Source organism: Dipodomys merriami, unplaced genomic scaffold (assembly GCF_024711535.1).
Source record: "Dipodomys merriami isolate MVZ:Mamm:240054 unplaced genomic scaffold, mDipMer1.0.p SCAF_12, whole genome shotgun sequence".
NCBI lineage: Eukaryota > Metazoa > Chordata > Mammalia > Rodentia > Heteromyidae > Dipodomys > Dipodomys merriami.
In genome coordinates, this window is record NW_027202493.1 from 8,430,266 (window position 1) to 8,452,355 (window position 22,090).

Consider the following 22,090-nt stretch of genomic DNA (forward strand, 5'->3'; position numbering starts at 1 on the left):
AGCTAGCTATTCTTTTGTCCGAAATGATTGGCAGGTTGCTTCTGCCACAATGATGAGAAGAACATTTTTCTCCTTACTGTTTCTGAAAAGGCAACTGAGACCCACCTGTATTCGTATCTTTTAAATTACTTATCCTTAGGGAACTTTGAATTTTGCTATGGATAGGAGGTAAGAGGAATTCTAGAAAGTTCCTTCCTGAGAAAAATGGAGATAAGCTGTCCATTCTTATTTAAACTAAGAAATAGATCCTGTTTGAAGATTAAAAAGACTCTCAAGGATTGAAATAAAGAATATTGACATATTGTCATGTAACTTTACACAAATAATTTAATCTCAATTAACTTTTTCTGTAACACCTGATAATATAGGGATGCTTAAAAAATAATTCCCATTTAATTAATGCTACTTTAGAAATGCTCATGGGAAGGGCACAGTGCAGGGCTACTAAGAATAATTCTTAGTCTCCTTGTCCTGAAAGCTCCACATAAAAAGGAAGGAATTTAATAGTATAATAGATTAATAATACGGTAGGGTACACTATGTGAGTTGAAGAGAATAAGGTAGCTATAACTTGTTAGATTAGACCTTTGACTCACTTAATCCAGCTCACACAAGGCCATATCTCATTGTTTCTCTATGAAGGATCTATTTCATTCCGTAACCATCCAACCCTTACACACCTCTATTAGCTTGCTCATGGCTTCCAATGAAAACCTACAAGTGTTCTTCCTTTTAATTCTTAGAACAACAAAACAAGAGCAGCAACAACAAAATCACCCATATAATGTGAATGCAGGATTTCCATTAGACTTATTTTAGTATTTTTTTTAATTTTTTGAACCCTTAACTGTCACTGAGCTATTAGGTCCTGTCGCAACATAAATTTTCTCTTTTCGTTTTTGGTAGCATTGTTTTGGAACTCATGGCTTCATACTTGCAAAACTATACTTGAACACTTGAAACACACACACTGTTCTTTTTTTTGCTTTAGTTTTGTTTTTTGGTTTTTTTCAGGGAGGTCTCATGTTTGGCCTCACATTGTGGACTTCAATCTTCCTTCTTCCATTTCCTGAGTAGCTGAGATTACTGGTGTATGCCATCATACCCAAGGAATTTTGAGATAAAACCTGGGTAATCTTTTGCCTGGGCTAGCCTCAAACCACAATCCTCCTATTTTTTCCTCCTGAATATTTGGCACTACAGACATGTATTAACATAAAGCTTGGCCTCAAATTTCTTTTTTCAGATGAAGATATTCTTTAGCTTGAGGGCTTATGAAGTCTTAAGCGTGTCATGTTCATATAGCACCTGCACTGTATCCCTATATTACAATATTCACCATAGTTATAATTTCTGTTTTAATGGTTTTCCCTTTCTGCAGAACACATTGCATGCTATACCATACCCCTCCAAATTACCAAGGTGTTTGATGCATATTAATAATATACATACAAATATACAGTTTGTACATCCCTAATCTGAAAATCCTAAATCCTTAATCTGAAAAGATCCAAAATCCAAAACTGTTTAATTGCTAACATGATGCCATAATAAATATAAATCCAATATGTGACACTTGTTTCATGGACAAAATCATTAAAATATGTGTGAATTTCCAGGCATAAGAAGCCTGTAATAGTAGCTACTCAGAAGACTTAGGTATGAGGATTGTGGTTCAAAGTCAGTTGACATTTTTGTTTATCAGTTGTAGGACCTGAATTCTGGGCCTGGGTGCTGTCTCTCAGCTCTTGAGCTCAAGGCTAGCACTCTACCACTTGAACCACAGCACCACTTCCAGATTTTTCTCCTTATGTGGTGCTGAGGAATCGAACCCAGGGACTCATGCATGCATGGCAAGCATGCCAACATTGAGCCACTTTCCCAACTTAACCAGTTGACTTTTATCTCTAATAAACTATATGTCCTATGTAATTTTTTGTTTCTTTGGTATGTTCTCCCCCCACTGTATTTGATGTCAATGCCCTGCATCTTGTATATACGTTTTTCTAATTTGGGGAGGGGAAGGGAAATAACAAAATGCTGAAACAAGGATACAGGTTGACCCACTGTAACAGTGAGATGTACAAGACCATATGTTGAAAACAAACTTTACAACTTGTGAGGGGGGAGGAGTTGGGGAGGTGGGGAAGGAAGGGATGGTAGGGGAAAAACAAAGGCGGAGGTATCAATGCTCGATAAAAAATGTACTCCTTACCTTACTCTTGTAACTGTAACCCTTCCGTATATAACCTTTACAATATATATATTGTAATATACAATATATAATATATATAGTATATATACAATATATACACAACATATATATTGTATATACAATATACAATATACATATACAATATACAATATATATATATATACACACACATATATATTTTTTTAATTGTAAAAATACTGTACAGAGGGGTTACAATTACATGGGCAAGATAGTGAGTACATTTCTTATCAAGCAATGTAGCTTCCTCCTTTGTTTCCCCTTCCCATCCCTTCCCATCCTCCCCCAGACCCACCCACTCCTTCCCGCCCTCCCCCCCCCCCCCCCGCAAAGTTGTAAAGTTCGTTTTCGACATAACGACTTGTACATCTCATTGTTGCAATGGGTCCACCTGTATCCCTATGTAAATGATTTGTTTTCCTCTTCCCCTCCACAAATTATACAGGTATCAAATACAGTGAAAGCAGGGGTTATACCATGGGGAGGGACATACAAAGCAACAAAGAAATATTCTTATAAATGTGTTAGAAACAATCGCATGTAAGAAAAAAGAACATTTGAATACATATCTTAGGGTTCATTTCCCTAACATCAACTTATCTGACCTTTTCTGCTTGACTCAGACATATACTAGTTATTACAAATAAGGGAAACCATGGGACCTATGTTTCTTTGGGCCTGGCTTACTTCACTTAATATAATTTGTTGCGAGCCTTTCCATTTCCTAACAAATGGGGCAATGTCATTCTTTCTGATGGAGGCAAAAAAATATGGAACGCTTTACGAATTTGCATGTCATCCTTGCTCAGGGGCCATGTTAATCTTCTCTGTATCATTCTAATATGCTGCTGAAGCGAACACATTTTTTTTTTACACCAAAAAATTCTGGAAGTGGAGCTGTGGTTCAAGTGGTAGCGGTGCTGGTCTTGAGCAAAAAATACTCAGGGACAATGCCCAGGCCCTGAGTTTAAACTCCAGGACCAGCAGCATATTACTGCCCTCCCACCCCCACCACACACACACACACACACACACACACACACACACACACACACACACACACACACACACACACACACACACAAATATATTTAGGCAATGCTGACATATGTATTTTGAGCAAGTGGAGGGCTAATTGGATGGAGGGAGATTATGGCAAACATGGGACTCAGAATTGAGCACTTTAGCCACTGTGATTGAGAGGGCCCTGAGGCGGCAACACCTGAGGCCTGTTTCTTTCCCAGAATATACCCATAATTCATCTAGCCACTTGATGTTCAATTTGAGGCTAGAAGAAAAACATCCATTCTAATGACTTTGCTTATGCAGTATTGTGTCTAATGTCTTACCTACTTTCTCATGTGCTACCCAAGGTGAGAGAGTATAAGGAAAGAGGCTACAAATCAATTCAGAATTCTTCACTTTCTTCTTTTACTATGATTCAGTAGTATGTATGCCCTTTAGGTTCCTTCAGCAATGCCATTCTGTACTATCATTGTTAGAAGTTATTCTTTGGTTTTCTTTTTATAGTTTGCAATGTCCCCTTCAGAGAAAAGGAAATTGGGCCCATTACAGAAATGGCTTGGTTCAGTATGTCCTTATACTCCTTCATTCTATTTTTTTAAAAATGAATTCATTGTTTAGTTAGTCTAGGCCTAAGATCTTGGACTAATTCCTAGAAAACTCATATTAATACATAACCGGTTCAAAACCAGGTATTTTCAGCTGAGAACTGAGGACTGTGGTTTAAAGCTACCCCAGGAAGTAAAGCTGAATGTGCAGCTGTGGCTGAAATAGTAGAATGCCAATCTTGAACAAAAAAGCTTAGAGATAGTGCCTAGACCAAAAAGGATGCTTTTTGTTTTATTCAGCAGATTTCTTTTTAAATTTTGCTTTATTGTCAGAGGGATTTTCAGTTATATAAATAAGGTAATAAGTACCTGTCTTGTCAAACTTGTTACCTCTTCCCTCATTTTTCTCCTACTTTCCCTCCCTTTCTCCCCTCCCCCAAGTTGTACAGATCATTGTGAGTATCCCTGTTGCATTAGTTCCCCCCTTGTCCTTTGTCTCACTATTCTGTTGTTTCCCTTCCCTTCCCTAATTCAAATAAATGTATATACAAACCAGGGTACCAGAATCAAATACAGTGACAAAAGGGGATATACCATAGAGGGAAGAACATACAAAAGATACAAGAAATCACATAGTGCATTAAAAACAACAACAAAGGCTGGGAAGGTGGCTCAAGTGGTAGAGTGCTTGCCTTGCATGCATGAGGTCCTGGGTTCAATTCCTCACCACCACATAAGCAAAAAGAAAAAAGCCAGAAGTGGCACTGTGGCTCAAGTGGTAGAGGGCTAGACTTGAGCTAAAGAGCTGAGGGACAGCGCCCAGACTCAGAGTTCAGGCCCGTGACCGAACCCCCCCCCCAAAAAAATAAAATAAAAACAACAACAAAGAAAAGCCTCCTGGGCTGGGAAGGTGGCTCAGTGGTAGAGTTCTTGCCTTTCATGCATGAGGCCCTGGATTCAATTCCTCAGCACCACATAAGCAGAAAAAGAAATGGAGCTGTGGCTCAAGTGGTAGAGTGCTAGCCTTGAGCTAAAGAGCTGAGGGACAGCACCCAGGCCCAGAGTTCAGGAACCACAACCGACATAAATGAATGAATGAATGAATGAATGAAAGTAAAACAAAATCTACGTTAAAAATAAATAAAACCTCCTGTGTCCATGTTTTGGAGTTCATTTTGCTTAGCATCATCTTATATTGTTATATGTACATAGATAGCTATTGAGATATTCCTGAGACACTTCCTTACAGCTGATTTCCTGGTAGCATAAAGCAGGCTGACTTTTCTTTGGTTTTACATTTGCCTTCGATCCATTTGTAGATAGTGCACTATTTTATTGCCTGAATCTTAGGTGAAAGGCAAATGAATCTGATAGTCTCACCCTACTTTGGTCCTTGGCCTAGATTTTGGTCCTGGTTATACCATTACTATTTAAGAAGTTGGTATTGTTTAAATCTTCACCCTCTCCAAAAAGTTCATTTGTTAAATGTTTGGGCTCAGTGTTGGGGACAGCATTCAGTGATGGGGAGGGGCTTTGGAGAAGCAATTGTATCATGGGAACTCTAGTCTTACCACTGAGTATAATGGGTTCTTGAGAGGTGGTAGAAACTTTAGGAGATTAGCCCCATCGGGAGGAAATAGGTCACTGTGACATCATCTTGAAAACTATATCTTGGCTGTGACTCTCTCTTTGCTTTTTGGTTGACATAAGATAAGCAGATTTCTCTCTGCCAAGTCCTTCCTTCTGCCATGACGCTCTGTTTCATCACAAACCCAGGAACAAGAAAGCTAAGCAACCAAAAACTGAATTCTGATACCATGAGCCAAAATAAATCTTTTCTCCTTTAAGTTGATTCTCTCAGGTGTTTCGTTATAGTGATAGAAAGCTGGCTGCCCATTAGCCTTGGGCACACTGATGCCACCACAGGCTCTTTTCTCTCCTATAAATATAGAAACTTGCAGGTTTAATAGTTAATGGTTGGTAAACAATTTACACAAAAGTTAAGCTGGAAACTTTAATGTTACCTGGATTTCTCTAACAGATACATATATTCTTTAAACCTTGACATTATTCTTTTTCCGAGAAATAGATCTTTCTATTATAACATTTTGGTATTAAATATTTATTGAAAATATTCCATGAAAAGAAACCCACAGTGTTTTTCTTCTAATTGTCTACCAATTCTTCATATTCCTAGGCTTTTGAAAAAGGGTCACCAGTGAGCTATTTTCAAATCAGATATATCTGCTAACCAAGAAAATTCTTTCTTAGCTATCAGTGAATTATGGACCCTGGAAGTTTCTAAGGGTTATTCCATACTTAGGAGATGAAAAATGTCTTTCTACAATTAGATGAAATGGAAGAATATGTAGGTAAATGTGGATATAATTTTAATAAGGGGAGTAGACTGCTTTTCTTCATTATGTCCCCCATTCATGTTGCCCTGAATGTAGAGTACAGAGTAAGTTGTTAAATTACATTTAATAATAGAGTAGTGCGTTTAATGTACATTAATTAAATATCAGCAGATGGTAAAGGGAGTCCTTGCTGAGTATGAATAAGGAGAGAAAGTTTTCTAACCGCCATGTAATTAAACTGAACGTGCAGAAACAATGGAGGTGCGATTACTTTTTTATTAACACATTATACTTACATGTGATGAGGAAGAATTGAATTATTCTGTAACCCTTATTATGTTAATTCAAGTTGCTCTCACATGGAGTTGGTCTCTGCTCCCTGCACACATGATGAAGCAGAGATAGTCACCTGTTCCTTCACAGGACAGGGAGGCTGGAATGCCACTCCTGTCTTTGGTAGAATGTTTGGAGTCGCTAACTTGAAACTTCAGAGAATATTATAAATGGAAGCATGAAGCTGTATTTTTTCTTGCTATGCCATGGCTTAGATACATAGGATTTGAAAATCATAATTTACCCATGTAAGGGAAATGGTAAGAGAAGGATAAAATGAGTCAGTTTTTGCATTCAAATTGGAAAGCCAGTTAGTACCCTTGAGTTCTATCAAGCTCAAATTCTGAGGCTACATTTGCCTTTCGGAATCATTGATCTTCCTAAATGCAGATTTATAAGGCTACAATAATTACATGCTTGACACTGAGACATATTTTCAAAGTCAATAATAATGAGAGAGCTTCACCTGTTTTCTTTTAGGGTTGCTTGGCTCACACCAATATTTAAGTGGAGCTCACAGAAAGCTGGAGATCTAAACTAAAAATGATAGTTCTTCGTAGTGTTACTATATAAGTAGGGCCTTAATTTCTGTGATATTCTGTGAATGATCTAGATAGATCTATAAAAACTCATCAATGGATACAGTGTATCAGTAGCCCACTGTTTGGTGATTCTCAGTATGATAGATGCTCATGAGAAAGAATTTATAAGAAAAATATCAATCTCTTTCTTGGCAGAAAAAAGAATCCCAATTTACCAAAGCTAATTTTCTAGCTAAGGAGTTCAACAAAATGAGAACTCCTGAGTTAAGAAGTTCTAAGGAGGGGCTGGGAAATTGGCTCAGTGGTAGAGCACTTGTCTTGCATGCCTGAGGCCCTGGGTTTGATTCCTCAGCACCACATAAGCAAAAAGAAAAAAGAAGGAAGTGGTGCTGTGGCTCAAGTGGTAGAGTGCTAGCCTTGAGCTGAAGAGCTGAGGGACAGCACCCAGGCCCAGAGTTCAGGCCCCACAACCGGACCCCCCCCCCAAAAAAAAAGAAGTTCTAAGGAAACAAAGGCCAAGTAAGTATTACTGATCCCCACTCAAAAGCCAAACTCACTGCCTGGCCTTTATGTCAGGACTTGTTATCTCAGTAGGTCTCTGTTCTCTTTCATTTTTCTCAAAGTTGGGGGACCACAAATATTCACGCAAAGTGTTACCATTATAAACTTTATGTGTCAATATGCTCAAAGTCAGGGGTACTTTCAGGAATCCTTCATGTAAAACTGAGAGGAGTGAGTTTAGTATCAAGCTACTCATAGATCTAATTCCCTCTTCCCTTTTTACACATGCTTAAATACTAGGTCTTCTCTTAGGAATTTAAGACAAATTCCTCATCTTAAACTCTAATTCCTCTGAGTTTCCATTTTCTGTGCTCTGGAACTGCAACTTGCCTTATGCTCCATTGTCTTTAGAAGTGACTCAGTGCAAATCCCACACTCTTCAGTGACCGAACTGATTCATATCTGAACTGTCTGATTTTTGTCCTGCATTGTCAGTTAAAAAGCCCTAGTGACTTTGAGATTTCTTTCTGGTTCTGGCCATGTTTCTGAGGTTCAGAACTATAGCACTTTGTTTACCTCCCTTTTTGAAATTCTTTTTGGAAACACATACCTTGAAATCATGGCTATCAAACTTTACGGATCAAAATAAAAGTTGACTATATTGCAACTATATATATATATATATATATGTGTGTGTGTGTGTGTGTGTGTGTGTGTGTGTATGTATATATATATGTGTATATATATGTATGTATACATATATACACACACACACACACACACATATATATATATATACATATATATATATATATATATATATATATATACATAGGTCAGGGAAAATGAGCCAGAAATTCACAGACATACATTGTATTAATGAATAGTTGATTAAAAACAATGCAATACAATTTATATTAAGCCTTACATTTTCTTATATGTCACATTATTTATTTAAAAAATGAAAAAGAAAAAAAAGTAGCTTTCCAACTGACCTTGAACACATTTCTATAATAACAGCATGCTCTAAGACTGAGCAAAGAAAAGAGACATTTATTCTGGAAACTGATTCCTTTGGGAACCAAAACAAAACAAAACAAAAGATCAGAAAAACAATTATCCCAAGAGTAGACACCAATCTTGAAAGGAGTTTGTGAAGGATTCATTCTTTTTCTGGAAAACAGTCCAGATATTAATTTCTCAAGTTCAGAGGAAAGTTCCAATTATATCAGTAGAAGCCCACAGTTATAGAAGGTTAACCTTGAGATTTCTGAATGCAACTGATGAAACGGCGTAACAGCAAAGAGAACAGAATGTACCAGGTGCCAGACAGAGCAGGATGCTTATTCTACAGTGAATTTGAAACAATCTCAACCTACTTTTTCACAATAAATACATTTGATGTTACTCATTGCACTTGTTACTCAGGTGCTCACACCCATGTCTGGGTTGTGTAATATCTTTCCTTTGCTTTACTAATAGTTTCTTGGTCTCTTCCTTAATGAGTCCTCCAATTCTTTGTTATGACAGCATTAAGAACTCAGTACCCAAGAGCCAAGTAGAGGCTCTTCTTTCCTAGAGCATCATCCCTTACAGATCTATGTAACTCTATAAAATTTTCTGACACAGTTTTAAAACATGTACTTCATAGATGTAGAAATACACCGACCATCCAGGTACATTTGTTCAAGATGTATAAACACTCTATTTCTGTTTCTTCATAGTATCTATAGAATGAGCCAAACACAGTGGTGTTTGTTTATAGTCTGAGCTACTGCAGAGGAAGATCTTGAATCTAAGAGTTCAAGGTTAGCCTGAGAAACAGCAAGAGCCTATGTCTTTAACAATAAGGCAAATAAAAGTAAAGGAAAATCTTTGGTAAATAAATAAATAGTAAAATAGTAATTCCTCCTAAATTAGATGTTGCAAGGATTATGGAAACCAATGTTTGTGCCCTTTTCTTCATAAATAGCAAAGATTTTCAAAACTGGTTTCAAAACCTAGTGTGAATAGTAATAGTCTAAGTGAGATTGAAAAGTTTTATTTTGTCCTTCAGCTTTCTAACCTGTCAATTATGATAGAAACAGTGTCTCCTAACAAGGTTGTTATGAGGCTTAAAGTAATTTTTATAGAAAAACTACAGTTTGCTCTCTGTTTCCATGGGTTCTACATCATGAATTCATCTAGCTCTGGTTGGTTCAAAATACTGACATCTGAACTGAACATAAAGATTTTTTATCTGTCATTATTTTTTAAACAGTACTGTAGAACAACTATTTTTGCAGTATTTACCTTGTGAAAGATATTACAATAATCTAGCAATAAAGTATACCGGAGATATGTATACAGTAGAAGCAAATACAACACCATTTTATATGGGAGATTTGAGCACTCATGGATTTTGGCATCTGCAGATGTCCTGGAAGCAATCCACTCCAGATGACTGTACTTGTCACATTGGCATATAAGAAGCACATATGTGCTTGCTGTTGATCCAGTGCCTGGCAGAGAGTAATCACAGGAACCATTCTGTGGAAGAATGAGAACCATGCCAGCTCTGTGGCTTGCTGTTCAATATTGGTAATTAGCCAGCCTTAATGTTTTGCGTGTTTTTTTTTTCTAATCTCAACAGCTAAGCTCCAGAGATAACTAGGGCTGTTTGGAGGGCAGGTGAGTTCCAAAAGATTGTGAAATCATGACAAACCCTGCAACTTTGCAAGAGTAAAATTACAAAAGCAATCTCTTAGGATCAAAGGGTTCATGCATTTCAGATTTGTACTCCTAAAGGAGGTGATTTGAAGGAAGTGTCTTTTTACTCTTTTTGTTTTTCTTCCCAGAGGGACATTCACAGAAATACTGTAACCACTTGTTTCTGAACGATCTTTCAGACCCAAAGGCATGAGCTTGTTTTGAATTTTGGGGCTTAAGCTCCTAGTCAAATATAGATCAAATCCAGGTAACATGTCCTTCTTGCTCAAGTTCAAGGACACTGGATCCCTGAACACTGAACTACCTCCCAGGACAGAGATGGGTGGAGATGAACATATTACAAGACCTTTCCCACATGATGTCAGAGGGGCAAAGGGGCCACAGAGAAGTATATTATTATCCTTGGTCCATAAATACATGAATAACTGAAGCATTATCAAAAAATTCACTTGATATATTTACAACCTCCTGTAGGAAAAAAATTGTTAAAGATTAATCTCAAATTTGCATGTTGCTTTTTATTTTAGGTAAGAAAACTGATGCTGGCAAAAAGTGATGTTTCCTATCACTACTCAGATTGTTTACTTGTTTTTCTACATGCCACCCCCGGCCCCCTGCCCGCCCAGTGATCTCAGCTGAAATATCACTGCATTGAATTCTGTTGGATTAACTAAAGCTTGCTTCAGAGCAGGAGTGGACATGCATCCAAGCATGTTCTGCTCCAAATCCTCAAAGGAGAACTGCTTACCTGAAGGTTTTAACAAGCAAAGACAACACTGGTAAAGAAAAACACAAGACCGCAGCAAGCTCAGTTGACAGACAGTAGCTGTGTGTGTTGTCAGAGTTCTTTGAGTAAGGTGGAGGTGCTCTATGCTTCTGGAAACTCTGCACACAAGAGTCTCATTAGATTCATAAGTCCCTTCCCCATTGAATTTATTGCTTCCGCCTTTGCTTCTGTAGCAAGATTTGCAACTAGAAGTGTTTCCTCCAAAGCCAAGTTTTGAAATAGAGGTTAGTGTATTTAATGTGCCCATTATAGTTCTAAATGAGGATTCTTTCTAAAAATAAACTTAAGAAATCACTCCTCAGCCATTAAATTTTAAGACACAATTAATAATTCATTTTTATTAATACATATAATTCCTCTGGGTCATTTAAAATGCATATAGCACGCAGTCAAGGCCAAGACAACATAAATTCATTTCCTCAATTCAGTCTTACTATTTTTCCAGGAAATTGGATAGATGTAGGCAACAGGACACCCAGTGGAACATAAAGTAAAACACAATGTTTCAAACTAAAAAGGAAACTCCAAACAAAAAGAAACAAAAAGATCCAGATAAATTCCCCCAAACAAATAATTCACAATGGCCTTTGAAAATGGGAAGAGTACAGAAGAAACTTCACATATAGAAAAAGATGGAACATTGTGTGTGTGTGTGTGTGTGTGTGTGTGTGTGTGTGTGTGTTTTCTTCTTCACCCTTGGGAAAAGGAATATCTACTTTTTTTTTCTTTTTTCTTTTTTTTTTGTTTAGTCAGTCATGGGGCTTGAACTCTGGGCTTGGGTGCTGTCCCTGCACTCTTCAGCTCAAGGTGAGCACTCTACCACTTGAGCCACAGCGCCACTTCCAGCTTTCTAGTGGTTTATTGGAGATAAGAGTCTCACGGACTTTCCTGCCTGGGTTGGCTTTGAACCTTGATCCTCAGATCTCAGCCTCCTGAGTAGCTAGGATTACAGGCATGAGCCACCAGTGTCTAGCTATCTAGTTTTTTTTTTTTCTGAACCTAAAAAAACAAAAAAACAAAATGAACAAAAACCCCCCAACAACATCTAGGCAAAGAATAGATCCTAACTCTATAGTCTATAGTTAAGGGAAGTGCTCTAAACCTTGATCACATAGGCTCAAGTGCATTCATGGGTTAAAGTCCTACCATTGTAAGCATGATGTTTCCTAAGCTAGAGTTAAATTATAAAACTTTTAATTCAGCAAAACAAACTTTCTTAACTGGTATAAGATGAAGTTTAATATACACAGAACAGAGGATGAAATGGATGCAATCACAACATATGGATATGAATTATACCTACCCAACAGTATACTGGAGTTCATAGGACTTTACCAGCCTCAGCAACTTGCTCAGCCTTAAGGATCATCATATATTCCTGAAGCTCTGAACCTCTATCCTTTGCAAGCAAGTAAGATCACAAAGTTCTTTGTCTTCACATGCCAGGGAATACCCAAAGCAACATGGGTGATAGGTCTCCAAACATTCTAGTGTTCATTTCCCTGTGCTTTAATATCAGCTCATTTCCTTTATTTTTCCCTGAAGATTCCCTTCTAAAGAATGCAAGTAAATTGAGATTCTTAATAGATCATGAACAGTCTGAAATTAATTTTTATGAAAACTTATTTAGACTTGGTTTTTTTCATACTCCAGCCAACATTTCCTGCAAATGTTATTTTCACAACTCTTTAAGAAAATTACCAGCTTAACACTCACTGCTACTACCTTTGTCTAAGAATCCATTCCTTATTGCTTGACTTTGTTCCCTGAATGATTTTCTTGCTTTCATCTATATGCTCTTATAATCTGATCTCAGCATGAGACCAAAAGGACCCTACCAAAATCATCCCACAGCTTCATAGGTAGAAATTGGCTTCCAATACCGCCTTGATCATCTTTTAATCCTTCCATTGACTTTCTCTCTCTCTCTCTCTCTCTCTCTCTCTCTCTCTCTCTCTCTCTCTCTCTCTCTCTCTCTCTCATAATCAACAGTTCCTCCTGCTTATTTTGCAATACATAAAAAGCATATCATCAACCCTAGACTTCTGGATTTCTTTTCTCCTCTTTCCTTCCCTTTCTTTCTTTTTTCTAATTTTTATTTTTATTTTTTGTGAACATACTGTACAGAGGGGTTACAATTACCTGGGCAAGATATTGAGTACATTTCTTATCAACCCTTGCAGCCTCCTCCTTTGTTTACCCTTCACATCCCTTCCCAGCCTCACCCCGCCTCCCTAATCCCCCCTCCCTCCCCTCCCACACCAAAGTTGTAAAGCTCGTTTTGGACATGACAACTTGTACTTCTCATTTTTGCAACAGGTCCACCTGTATCCTTAAACGACTTGTTTTTCCCCATCTCCTCCACAAATTATACCGACATCAAATATAGTGAAAGCAGGGGTTATACTGTGGAGGAGGGACACACAAAGCAACAAAGAAATAATCTTATAAATGCGTTAGAAACACATGCATGAAAGAAAAAATCATTAAAATACATATCTAAGGGTTCATTTTCCTGACATCACATTATCTGACCTTTTCTGCTTGACTCATACATATACTAGATATTGCAAATAAGGGAAACCATGGGACCTATGTTTCTTTGGGCTTGGCTTGCTTCACTTAATATAATTTTTTTCCAAGCCTTTCCATTTCCTAACAAATGTGGAAATGTCATTCTTTCTGATGGAGGCATAGAATTCCATTGTGTATATATACCACATTTTCTTGATCCATTCATCTACTGAAGGGCATCTGGGTTGGTTCCATATCTTAGTTATGGTAAATAATGCTGCAATAAACATAGTTGTGCTGGTAGCTTTAGTGTGGTCTTGTTTGTAAACATTTGGGTAAATGCCCAAAAGTGGGATTGCTGGGTCATAGGGGAGCTCTATGTGAAGTCTTTTCAGGAACCTCCATACTGCTTTTCAAAGTGTTTGAATAAGTTTACACTCCCACCAACAATGAAGTAAGGTTCCCTTCTGTCCACATCCCCTCCAGCATCTGTTGTTATTAGAGTTCTTGATTATAGCCATTCTAACTGGGGTGAGGTGTTATCTCAATTGTTTGTTTTGATTTGCATTTCTTTTATGGCTAGGGAGGTTGAGCATTTCTTCATGTGTCTATTGGCCATCCTTCTTTCTTCTTCAGAGAAGTTTCTCTTCAAGTCTTTAGCCCACTTATTTAAAACCCTAGGTCTCCTTGGCTCAGGCCAAAATTTTCTTAATAGAGACCCAGAAACACAAAAAATCAAAGAAAGGTTGGACAAATGGGATTGCATGAAGTTGCAGAGCTTCTGCATGGCAAAGGACATAGCTAGCAAGATCAATAGAAAGCCCACAGATTGGGAGAAGATCTTCACTAGCCATACAACAGACAAGGGTCTCATATCTAAAATATACTTGGAACTCAAAAAGTTAAATCCCCCAACAACAAATCTTCCCTTTCTTCTTTATTTTTTCCTTTCTTTATTTTCTTTCTTTCTCTATGTTTTTGGTAGATGACCTGGGGCTTAAAGACCTTGAGCTTTTATGTTCAAGGCTAGCACTTTACCACTTGAACCACAGCTCTACTTCTGAGTTTTTGGTGTTTAACTGGAGAAAAGAGTCTCATGGACTTTCCTGTCCAGGCTGGCTTTCAACTTGGATCCTCTGATCTCAGCCTCCTGAGTAGCTTGGATTACATGCACGAGCCACCAGCACCTAGCTGGACTTCTGAATTTATAGTGAGGATGTCTTTTCCTCCACAGGGTCATATAGTGTGTTCTCTTAATTTCTTAAATCTTTTCTTAGATATTCTGTTTTTAGGGAGGACTTTCTTTAACCATTCTAAATATAGCATACCACTTCTTTATTTCCTCCATCCTTTATCAGTTTTGCCTGCAACATTTATCATTACCTGAGTGATTTGGATTGGTTGATTGGCACATGTTTGGTTGCTCTGAATGTACTCTCTGTGAGTGCAGGCTGTCACTGTGCTGTACTCTGCAAATAACATTGCCATTGAAGTCACTCAATAATTTATTCATGGAGTGAAGTAATGAAAAATAATTCTAATGCATCATAGTGAGTGAAAATCATTTCGAATAAAGTCACTCATTCTGAATGTCTCCAAGCTAATTGTGAATGGTCCAATCATATCATACATTAAGTATAGAAAACATAAATAAGAATGGGAACTGACAAATTAGAAAGGATGCCTAAATTTTGGACACATCATAGGATCTTGAGTTAGATCTGGGAAAAATAGGTTGAACATTTTTGCAAAATTGGAGGCACTAGAATAAAATCTAGTAGCATTGTACCACTGCTAATTTTCCAATTTCAATTCTTTTATTATGGTTATTCATAATGTTAACATTGGGGGTGGCAAATGAAGGATACATGGGAACCCTACATCTTGTGTTTGCAGTTTTTTTCTAAGTATAGTGTTTTGAAAATGAAGTTTAGTAAACATAAAAAGTATTTGAAGATGATTTGGAAAGTATGCTTAGAGTGTAAACAGTTTATATGATATATATTCATCCTCAAGACAAAAGAAGAACATTCAGAATAATTTGTTGAGCACTGTATTAATCTGCTTGGGTTGTAATAACTTAACAGCACAGATTGGATCACAAATATCAGAATTTTATTTCCTCAAAGCTCTGGAGGCTTGAATTTTAAACACAGGTACCAAAGTGTTTGTTTTTGGTGAATATTCTCTTCTTGGCTTGCAAATAATTACCCTGTCATTGTGTTCTCATACAGCCTTTCTAATGTAGATGAATGGAAACAGAAAGAGAAAGGTGTGTGCAGGGACAACTGTTGTCTCTTCCTCTTTTGTTAGACTAGGGCTCCTTAATTAGGTTCTCAAAGACCCTACCTCCAAAACCAGATATATAGGGAGTTAGAGCTTTAATATATGCATTTGAGGGAACACAATTTTGTCTATCACAATGACTAACTATACCCATTACTTTCCTATGTATAACAGACACTATAAATAGTAATATTGTCTGTATAGGAGGAGACCCAGGAGTAACACGTGAAGACAGAGAAGACAGAGACTTAGTTGGAGAATGAACACTTCTGAATACTTATGTAGTGGGCTTGGGGCAGTGTCCACAATATCTGTCCTATGGAAACTATACAGTTACTGACTGTGATTAAAAGACCATTAGTGGTGTGTGTGTGTGTGTGTGTGTGTGTGTGTGTGTGTGTGTGTGTGTGTGTGTGTCTGCAGGAATGTGTGTGTTAGCCATAAAACTCATCAAATTCTTTCTTATCAGATTGCCCAAATTTTCTGGTAACAGTGTATATGATGTGTATGTGTTTATGTTTGTGTTTGTGTGTGTGTGTGTGTGTGTGTGTGTGTGTGTCTGTGAATGTGTATATTCAGCAGCAGTAGCCACATTAACTCACACTTGCTGAATCTGTTATATTGAACCTGACATAAACCTCCATGAAACAGACAAAAATGACATTTAAATGCATGGAGTTGACAGACCTACCCTCCCCTTCTTTCTAAATAATAATGTACAGCCACATTCTCTAGCCAATTCCACTCCCTAAGTACCTTGTTTGACATTTTCCTAGAATGAATGGAATCCCTACCAGCCTCATTAGCTTTGCAGGATGTCCTCCTGGGAATGGGCAAAGCAGCTGCCAATCCTAACAAGCCAGGTTAGAGAGGGGAAAGTAAAGAGAAACAAAGGTGAGATGAAGGAAAGCAAATTCTGTAGTACTTTTGAGATGTATCCTTAGCAAAAGGAAAAAGGTGAAACAAATACAGTGGTTCTTGGGTATATCAGTGATAGTAAACCTGGCCTACTCTGTGTGCTCAACCCTTTTGATTCAAACAACTGAATCTGGAGACCACAATGACTCAAAAGGGGTAGCGGAAGATGAGAAAAATAGTACCAACGTTCATGACACATGTGTTCAATGCCTGTGCAATATGCATCTAAACACATGCAGTTTCACATGTGTGTTTGGCCAGTACTCTTCCTGTAGACAAAGTTTCTATAGATACATATTTTTCATGGATTTTTGTTCTTTAGATTTGTCCTTGTGGCTTGCTTTCAAGTTTATGGAACTCATATTTACTGTCCTTATGCCTTGCAGCCAAACAAATCAATAGCTACTTAGAAAAACATGGACTGAGGCAAATATCCAAAGTGAGTCTTGATAGAAGCCATGAAGTTTACCAGCTGTGAGAGTCCCCTGCATGGTCGCTGATCTTTAGGTACTATTGTAGCCAGAATCACCAAGGCAGTAGGAAAGCGTTAGGCAAAATGCAAGCAAACTGTGGCACTTCATGAAATAATTTTCCTCTGAGTTCTAATAAATAAGGAAAATAATGAATATGGTCATGACAGACTGAACAAACTATTTCATTTTATTTTATTGTGAAGGCAATGCACAGAAGGGTTTCAGTGACATAAGTAAGGCAATGGGTATGTTTCTGAAACTCTTGAAGCTCAATGAGAGGCCTTTCAGGGATCTTATAGGTAAGCATAGGGGCAGAGGAGGAGCAGAAAGTCTAGGACACCAATAGGACACCTTTAGTTATGGGTTAAGACTCAGTTCTAAGGAGTCTCAGCTAGTATTCTCACTTAGTACTCCAAAAACTAGAACAAGACCCATCAGCAAAGTTCTAGACACTGAATTGTCCTGGTGTTATACAAGTCTGAAAATCTTTTTTTTTTGTCTTTAAAAAACATGAAGTGATAAAGAGATATGGCAGTCAAATAATACTAAATATAGATGACAAAGGATGAAGGAGGAACACTTCAACTTCCAGCAGAAACAATGTGAAAGTAGAAGAACCGTCACATTATAGAAGTGGTCTAGGTTATCTAAAACCTAGGATATGATAGTAACACTGCACACAGAGTGAGCACATCACAGCTACTTAAAATGTGAGAGTTTTATCACTACTCAGACTTTGTTGTGACAATTCTGCACTTTGGTAAGTTTCTAACTGACTCTATTTGGACATTGGTCTCATTTATTTTTCCTTTTCTTTTTTTTTGTTGTTGGTCATAGGGCCTGAACTCTGGGCCTGGGTGCTGTCTCTCAGCTCCTCAGCTCAAGGCTAGCATTCTACCACTTGAGCCACAGTGCCACTTCTGGTTTTCTGAGTGGTTTATTGAAGATAAGAGTTTCATGGTCTTTCCTGCCTGAGCTTTGAACTGTGGTCCTCAGATCTCAGCCTCCTGAGTAACTATGATTACAGGCATGAGTCACCACGCCTGACTTGGTCTCATTTTTCTATCCTCACATCTGTTCAAACCTTCCCAGAGGTCATCTGAATGAACTCTCCTACCTTGTCACTTTTGTTTTTGATACTTCCTAGGTACTCCCTTAATCTTAGTATGAAAACAACAACAATAACAACAAGAAAATTAAAACCTCACAAAAGCCAAACCCTCCACTTCAAACTACTCAGGTGATGGTGGCAATTGCCAAAGAGCCTTTAATACAAAGACCAGTACAGTAATTATTTCATATACCTTTCTATAATGCATGCAACAAAGTAATAACAGCATTTCTTTGTGCAATGAACTCTTGTTAAATTGATATAGTTTTATTCAAAACAGCATGAATTTGAAGTAGCTATTACTCCCTAGTTGACTTAAATATCTTATTGCTCTTAAATAAAATATCAGATAATATATACTTAAAGTTCTGTTTTTTTCATGGCTCCTTTAACAGAGAATTTACAAGGTGTTATTCAATTATTTATTTTCTGGTAAAGTGCTCATCACGCTTTCACAAAATAATGGAGCATGTCCATAATTCTCATATGACAAGGAGTAAAACTTCCATTCTGGACTTTGAATAACTTGTTTAGGCAGCCGAGCCAGTCTGTAGAGTTATAGAATCACAATTTTTTTGTTGCTTGTGGGGCTTGAACTCTGGGCCTGGGTGCTTTCCCTGTGCTCTTCAGCTCAAGGCGAGTGCTCTACCTCTTGAGCCACAGCACCACTTCTGGCTTTGTAGTCGTTTATTGGAGATAAGAGTCTCAGAGTTTCCTGCCAGAGCTGACTTTGAACTGTGATCCTCAGATCTCAGTCTCCTCAGTAGCTAGGGTTACAGGCATGAACCACCGGCACCCAGCCTAGACTCACAAATTTAACCACTACAGAGTCCAGATGTGAACTGGAGTTAGCAGTGACTAATGAGTGGGCCAAACTGCAGGTGATGACCATGCTAGGAGAAAAGCACTAGTTATATAAAGCATTCAGATCTCATGGTACCAAGAAAAAACTAGTCTAGACAAATTGACTGCTTCTTAGGGATACAATAAAGGCTGTCCTGAAAGTAATTGAAATACACTGCTGTAGGTAGATTGGACATGCAGAAAGGTAGATGGTACTATGCAATGTTTTCATAGTATTTTTGTTTTAGAACTGCATTGGTTTTTGAAGATTTTATGGGCAGCATTTCTGAGTCCTGATTCTTTGATTTGCACAATGGTGTGTTAAGCTAAAATTTAAGTCAGAGAACTAAAATAACTACCAGAAAAACCAAGTCCAAAGATAGCTGTGATATAAAGGCCATGTTTATAAGGCTTTAGTCATTCCACAGTGAGAACACATGTCAAAAGATCATGTTGTTTATGGTATCACCAATTTATAGAATTATCATGCTAGTTAAAGAAAATTCAGTGTTCTGGGCTAGATCCGGTCTTCTTCAAGAACTGAAGATGTTGTGTTGCTGGCTAATTGACTACTATGTATAGCTATTTCCCTTCTCAGTGGAGGCCCAAAGAGGATGATATATTGTAAAACTGTGAATTCTTCAGGCCAAAAAAACAAAAATCCAGTGTTGACCAAAAAATCCAGTTTCTAGTATATAGTCAAAAATGGCTAGATTTGTGAAGAAACAGGAAAAATAACACATGGAAAATGAGCAGTTTACAGAAACTAATAAGGAAATAGACCCAATAATGGACTCAAAATACAAGATGAATCAATAGTTATTAAGAAGTTTAAGGTCATTGAGGAAGTATAAGACCTGATGGTTGAACACATAAGGCAACTCTTGGAAATGACTTAAAGGAGATGGTAGATGTTGTAATACCTGACCAAAAAAACTTCAATGAATTTTAGTAGCAGGGAAAAAAGCAAGAACTGAAAGATTTTGCTTCACAGAAACATAATTGATAGAGTAAATAAAAGAATAAAATCTCTAACATAGATGAAGATATTACAAACTTAACCTTAAAAATAAAGTTAAATTAAACAAAAGTGCTGTATAGTAAATGAAAAATCTAAGACATCTAGTTGTAATCAGGTGAGAAGTTGTCAAAATGAGTCACAAAATTACAAATTGAAGAAAACTGTGGAAGAAGCCTTACACACTACAGTTGACAGCCATAGAAATCATGTTATCTGTACCTAAGCTCCAGAAGCCTTACACACTACAGTTGACAGCCGTAGAAATCATGTTATCTGTACCTAAGCTCCAGAAGGAGAGAAATGAAAGAATGGAAAGGACGAATTTCTTCAAGAAATGGCAGAGAGAAAAAAATCTTCAAAAGTTAGCTACAGAGAAGATGCTAAAAGTCTCTAGAAAAGAAAGGTTAATCAATGAAGGAGCTCTAGAGGCTTCAAATTCTTATCAGCAACATTTGATAATAGTAAGCAATGGGCTAGCACCTTCAACATTCTTAGAAAATGCAAGATTTAAAAACCTTACCTTCAGTTCAAGGTTAACCATGCCTTTAAATGTGATGGTGAAATAAAAATATTTTCAAAACTCAGGAAATCTACAAATTCCTTTCATGAAGGACCTGCTAAAACATATACTCCCCAAAACAAGCAACAAACAAAAAAACCCCCAACAATTCAAGGAAGAAGATGCTATGAGATCCAAGAAAAAAAATGGGTAAACTTCTAATAGACTCAAAACATAAATCTGGAAGAACAACACAAGATGGCTTGAGCTTCCTATTTTAAAAAAGTTGCTAGGGCACATGTAAAGAATATAGACCCAAGAGAAATTTTCTTCAGAATGGAAGGAAAAAGAAGCCTGCAGGTGGATGCTCAAGAGGCTACCAGACTGGAGGATAAAGAAGAAGAAACCTCAGAGACACAGGAAGGGAGCAGAAGAAACCTCAAACCAGAAGAAGAAATCTGAATGACAGAAGGGGAGGAAGAAGAGGCCTCAACAAAGGAGAAAGAGGAAGAGGGACAGGAAGTGACCTCCTGGCAAGAAGTAGAAGAGATCTCAGTATTATGGGAAGAATTGGATTCAACCTTTCCAGTAAATATGAAGTCTGCAACTGAGAAAGTAACCAGGGAGGGCTTACAGATTGGTCTAATTGAATTTGCAGTGGATGCTGAGCCTGAAGAGGAAGAGGAGATAGGAAAGTTAAAGATTTCTTACTAGCTTACGTATGAAAAAAGAGAGACCTCATGTGGACTGAAAGATGTTTCCTTATATTTCCTTTAGTTATTTAGTTTGAGACTGAGAAGAAAAAGTTGATGAAGTACTAGGAATAAACAACATTCAGGAAGCAGATGAAACAGCTATGTCAGAAAGTCAATGAATTGCAACACTATATCTAATCTTAAATTTGGTCACTTTCTTAAAAATCACTAGAAACAATTAATGAGGAACATAACTCTTTCATGTACAGATTTGAGTATTCCATTTTGAAGCACTCTTTCTGAAGAAAACAGGAGAGACAGAAGACTCTGCAAATAGCACTGCCATTATCCAAAGAAGCAGACTTAATCCAGGAAAAAAAAAAAAACAACTTTAGAAGAAATGTTTTTAGTGAGATACAAGAGAAGAATGGAAGTATAAAAAACTTACCACCCAGATGTTTTGGAAATTCTGTTGGCTCATGCCTATAATCCTAGCTACTCAGGAGGCTAAGATTTGAGGATCTTGGTTTGAAGGCAACTCAGGTAGCAAAGGTTGTGAAACTCTTATCCCTAGTCCACCACCTGAAAACTGGAAGTACAGCTGTGACTCAAAGTGTTAGAGTGTTGTTAGCCTTGAGCAGAAAAGCTCAGGAACAGTGCCCATGCCCTGAGTTCAAGCGCTTTGGCTGACCATAAA

General features: G+C 37.5%; 1 pseudogene; it reads right to left on the bottom strand.

Moving 5' to 3' along the window:
- Positions 1-2,997: 2,997 nt before the first annotated feature.
- Positions 2,998-3,096, bottom strand: LOC138823461 (U6 spliceosomal RNA; annotated as a pseudogene).
- Positions 3,097-22,090: the final 18,994 nt, after the last annotated feature.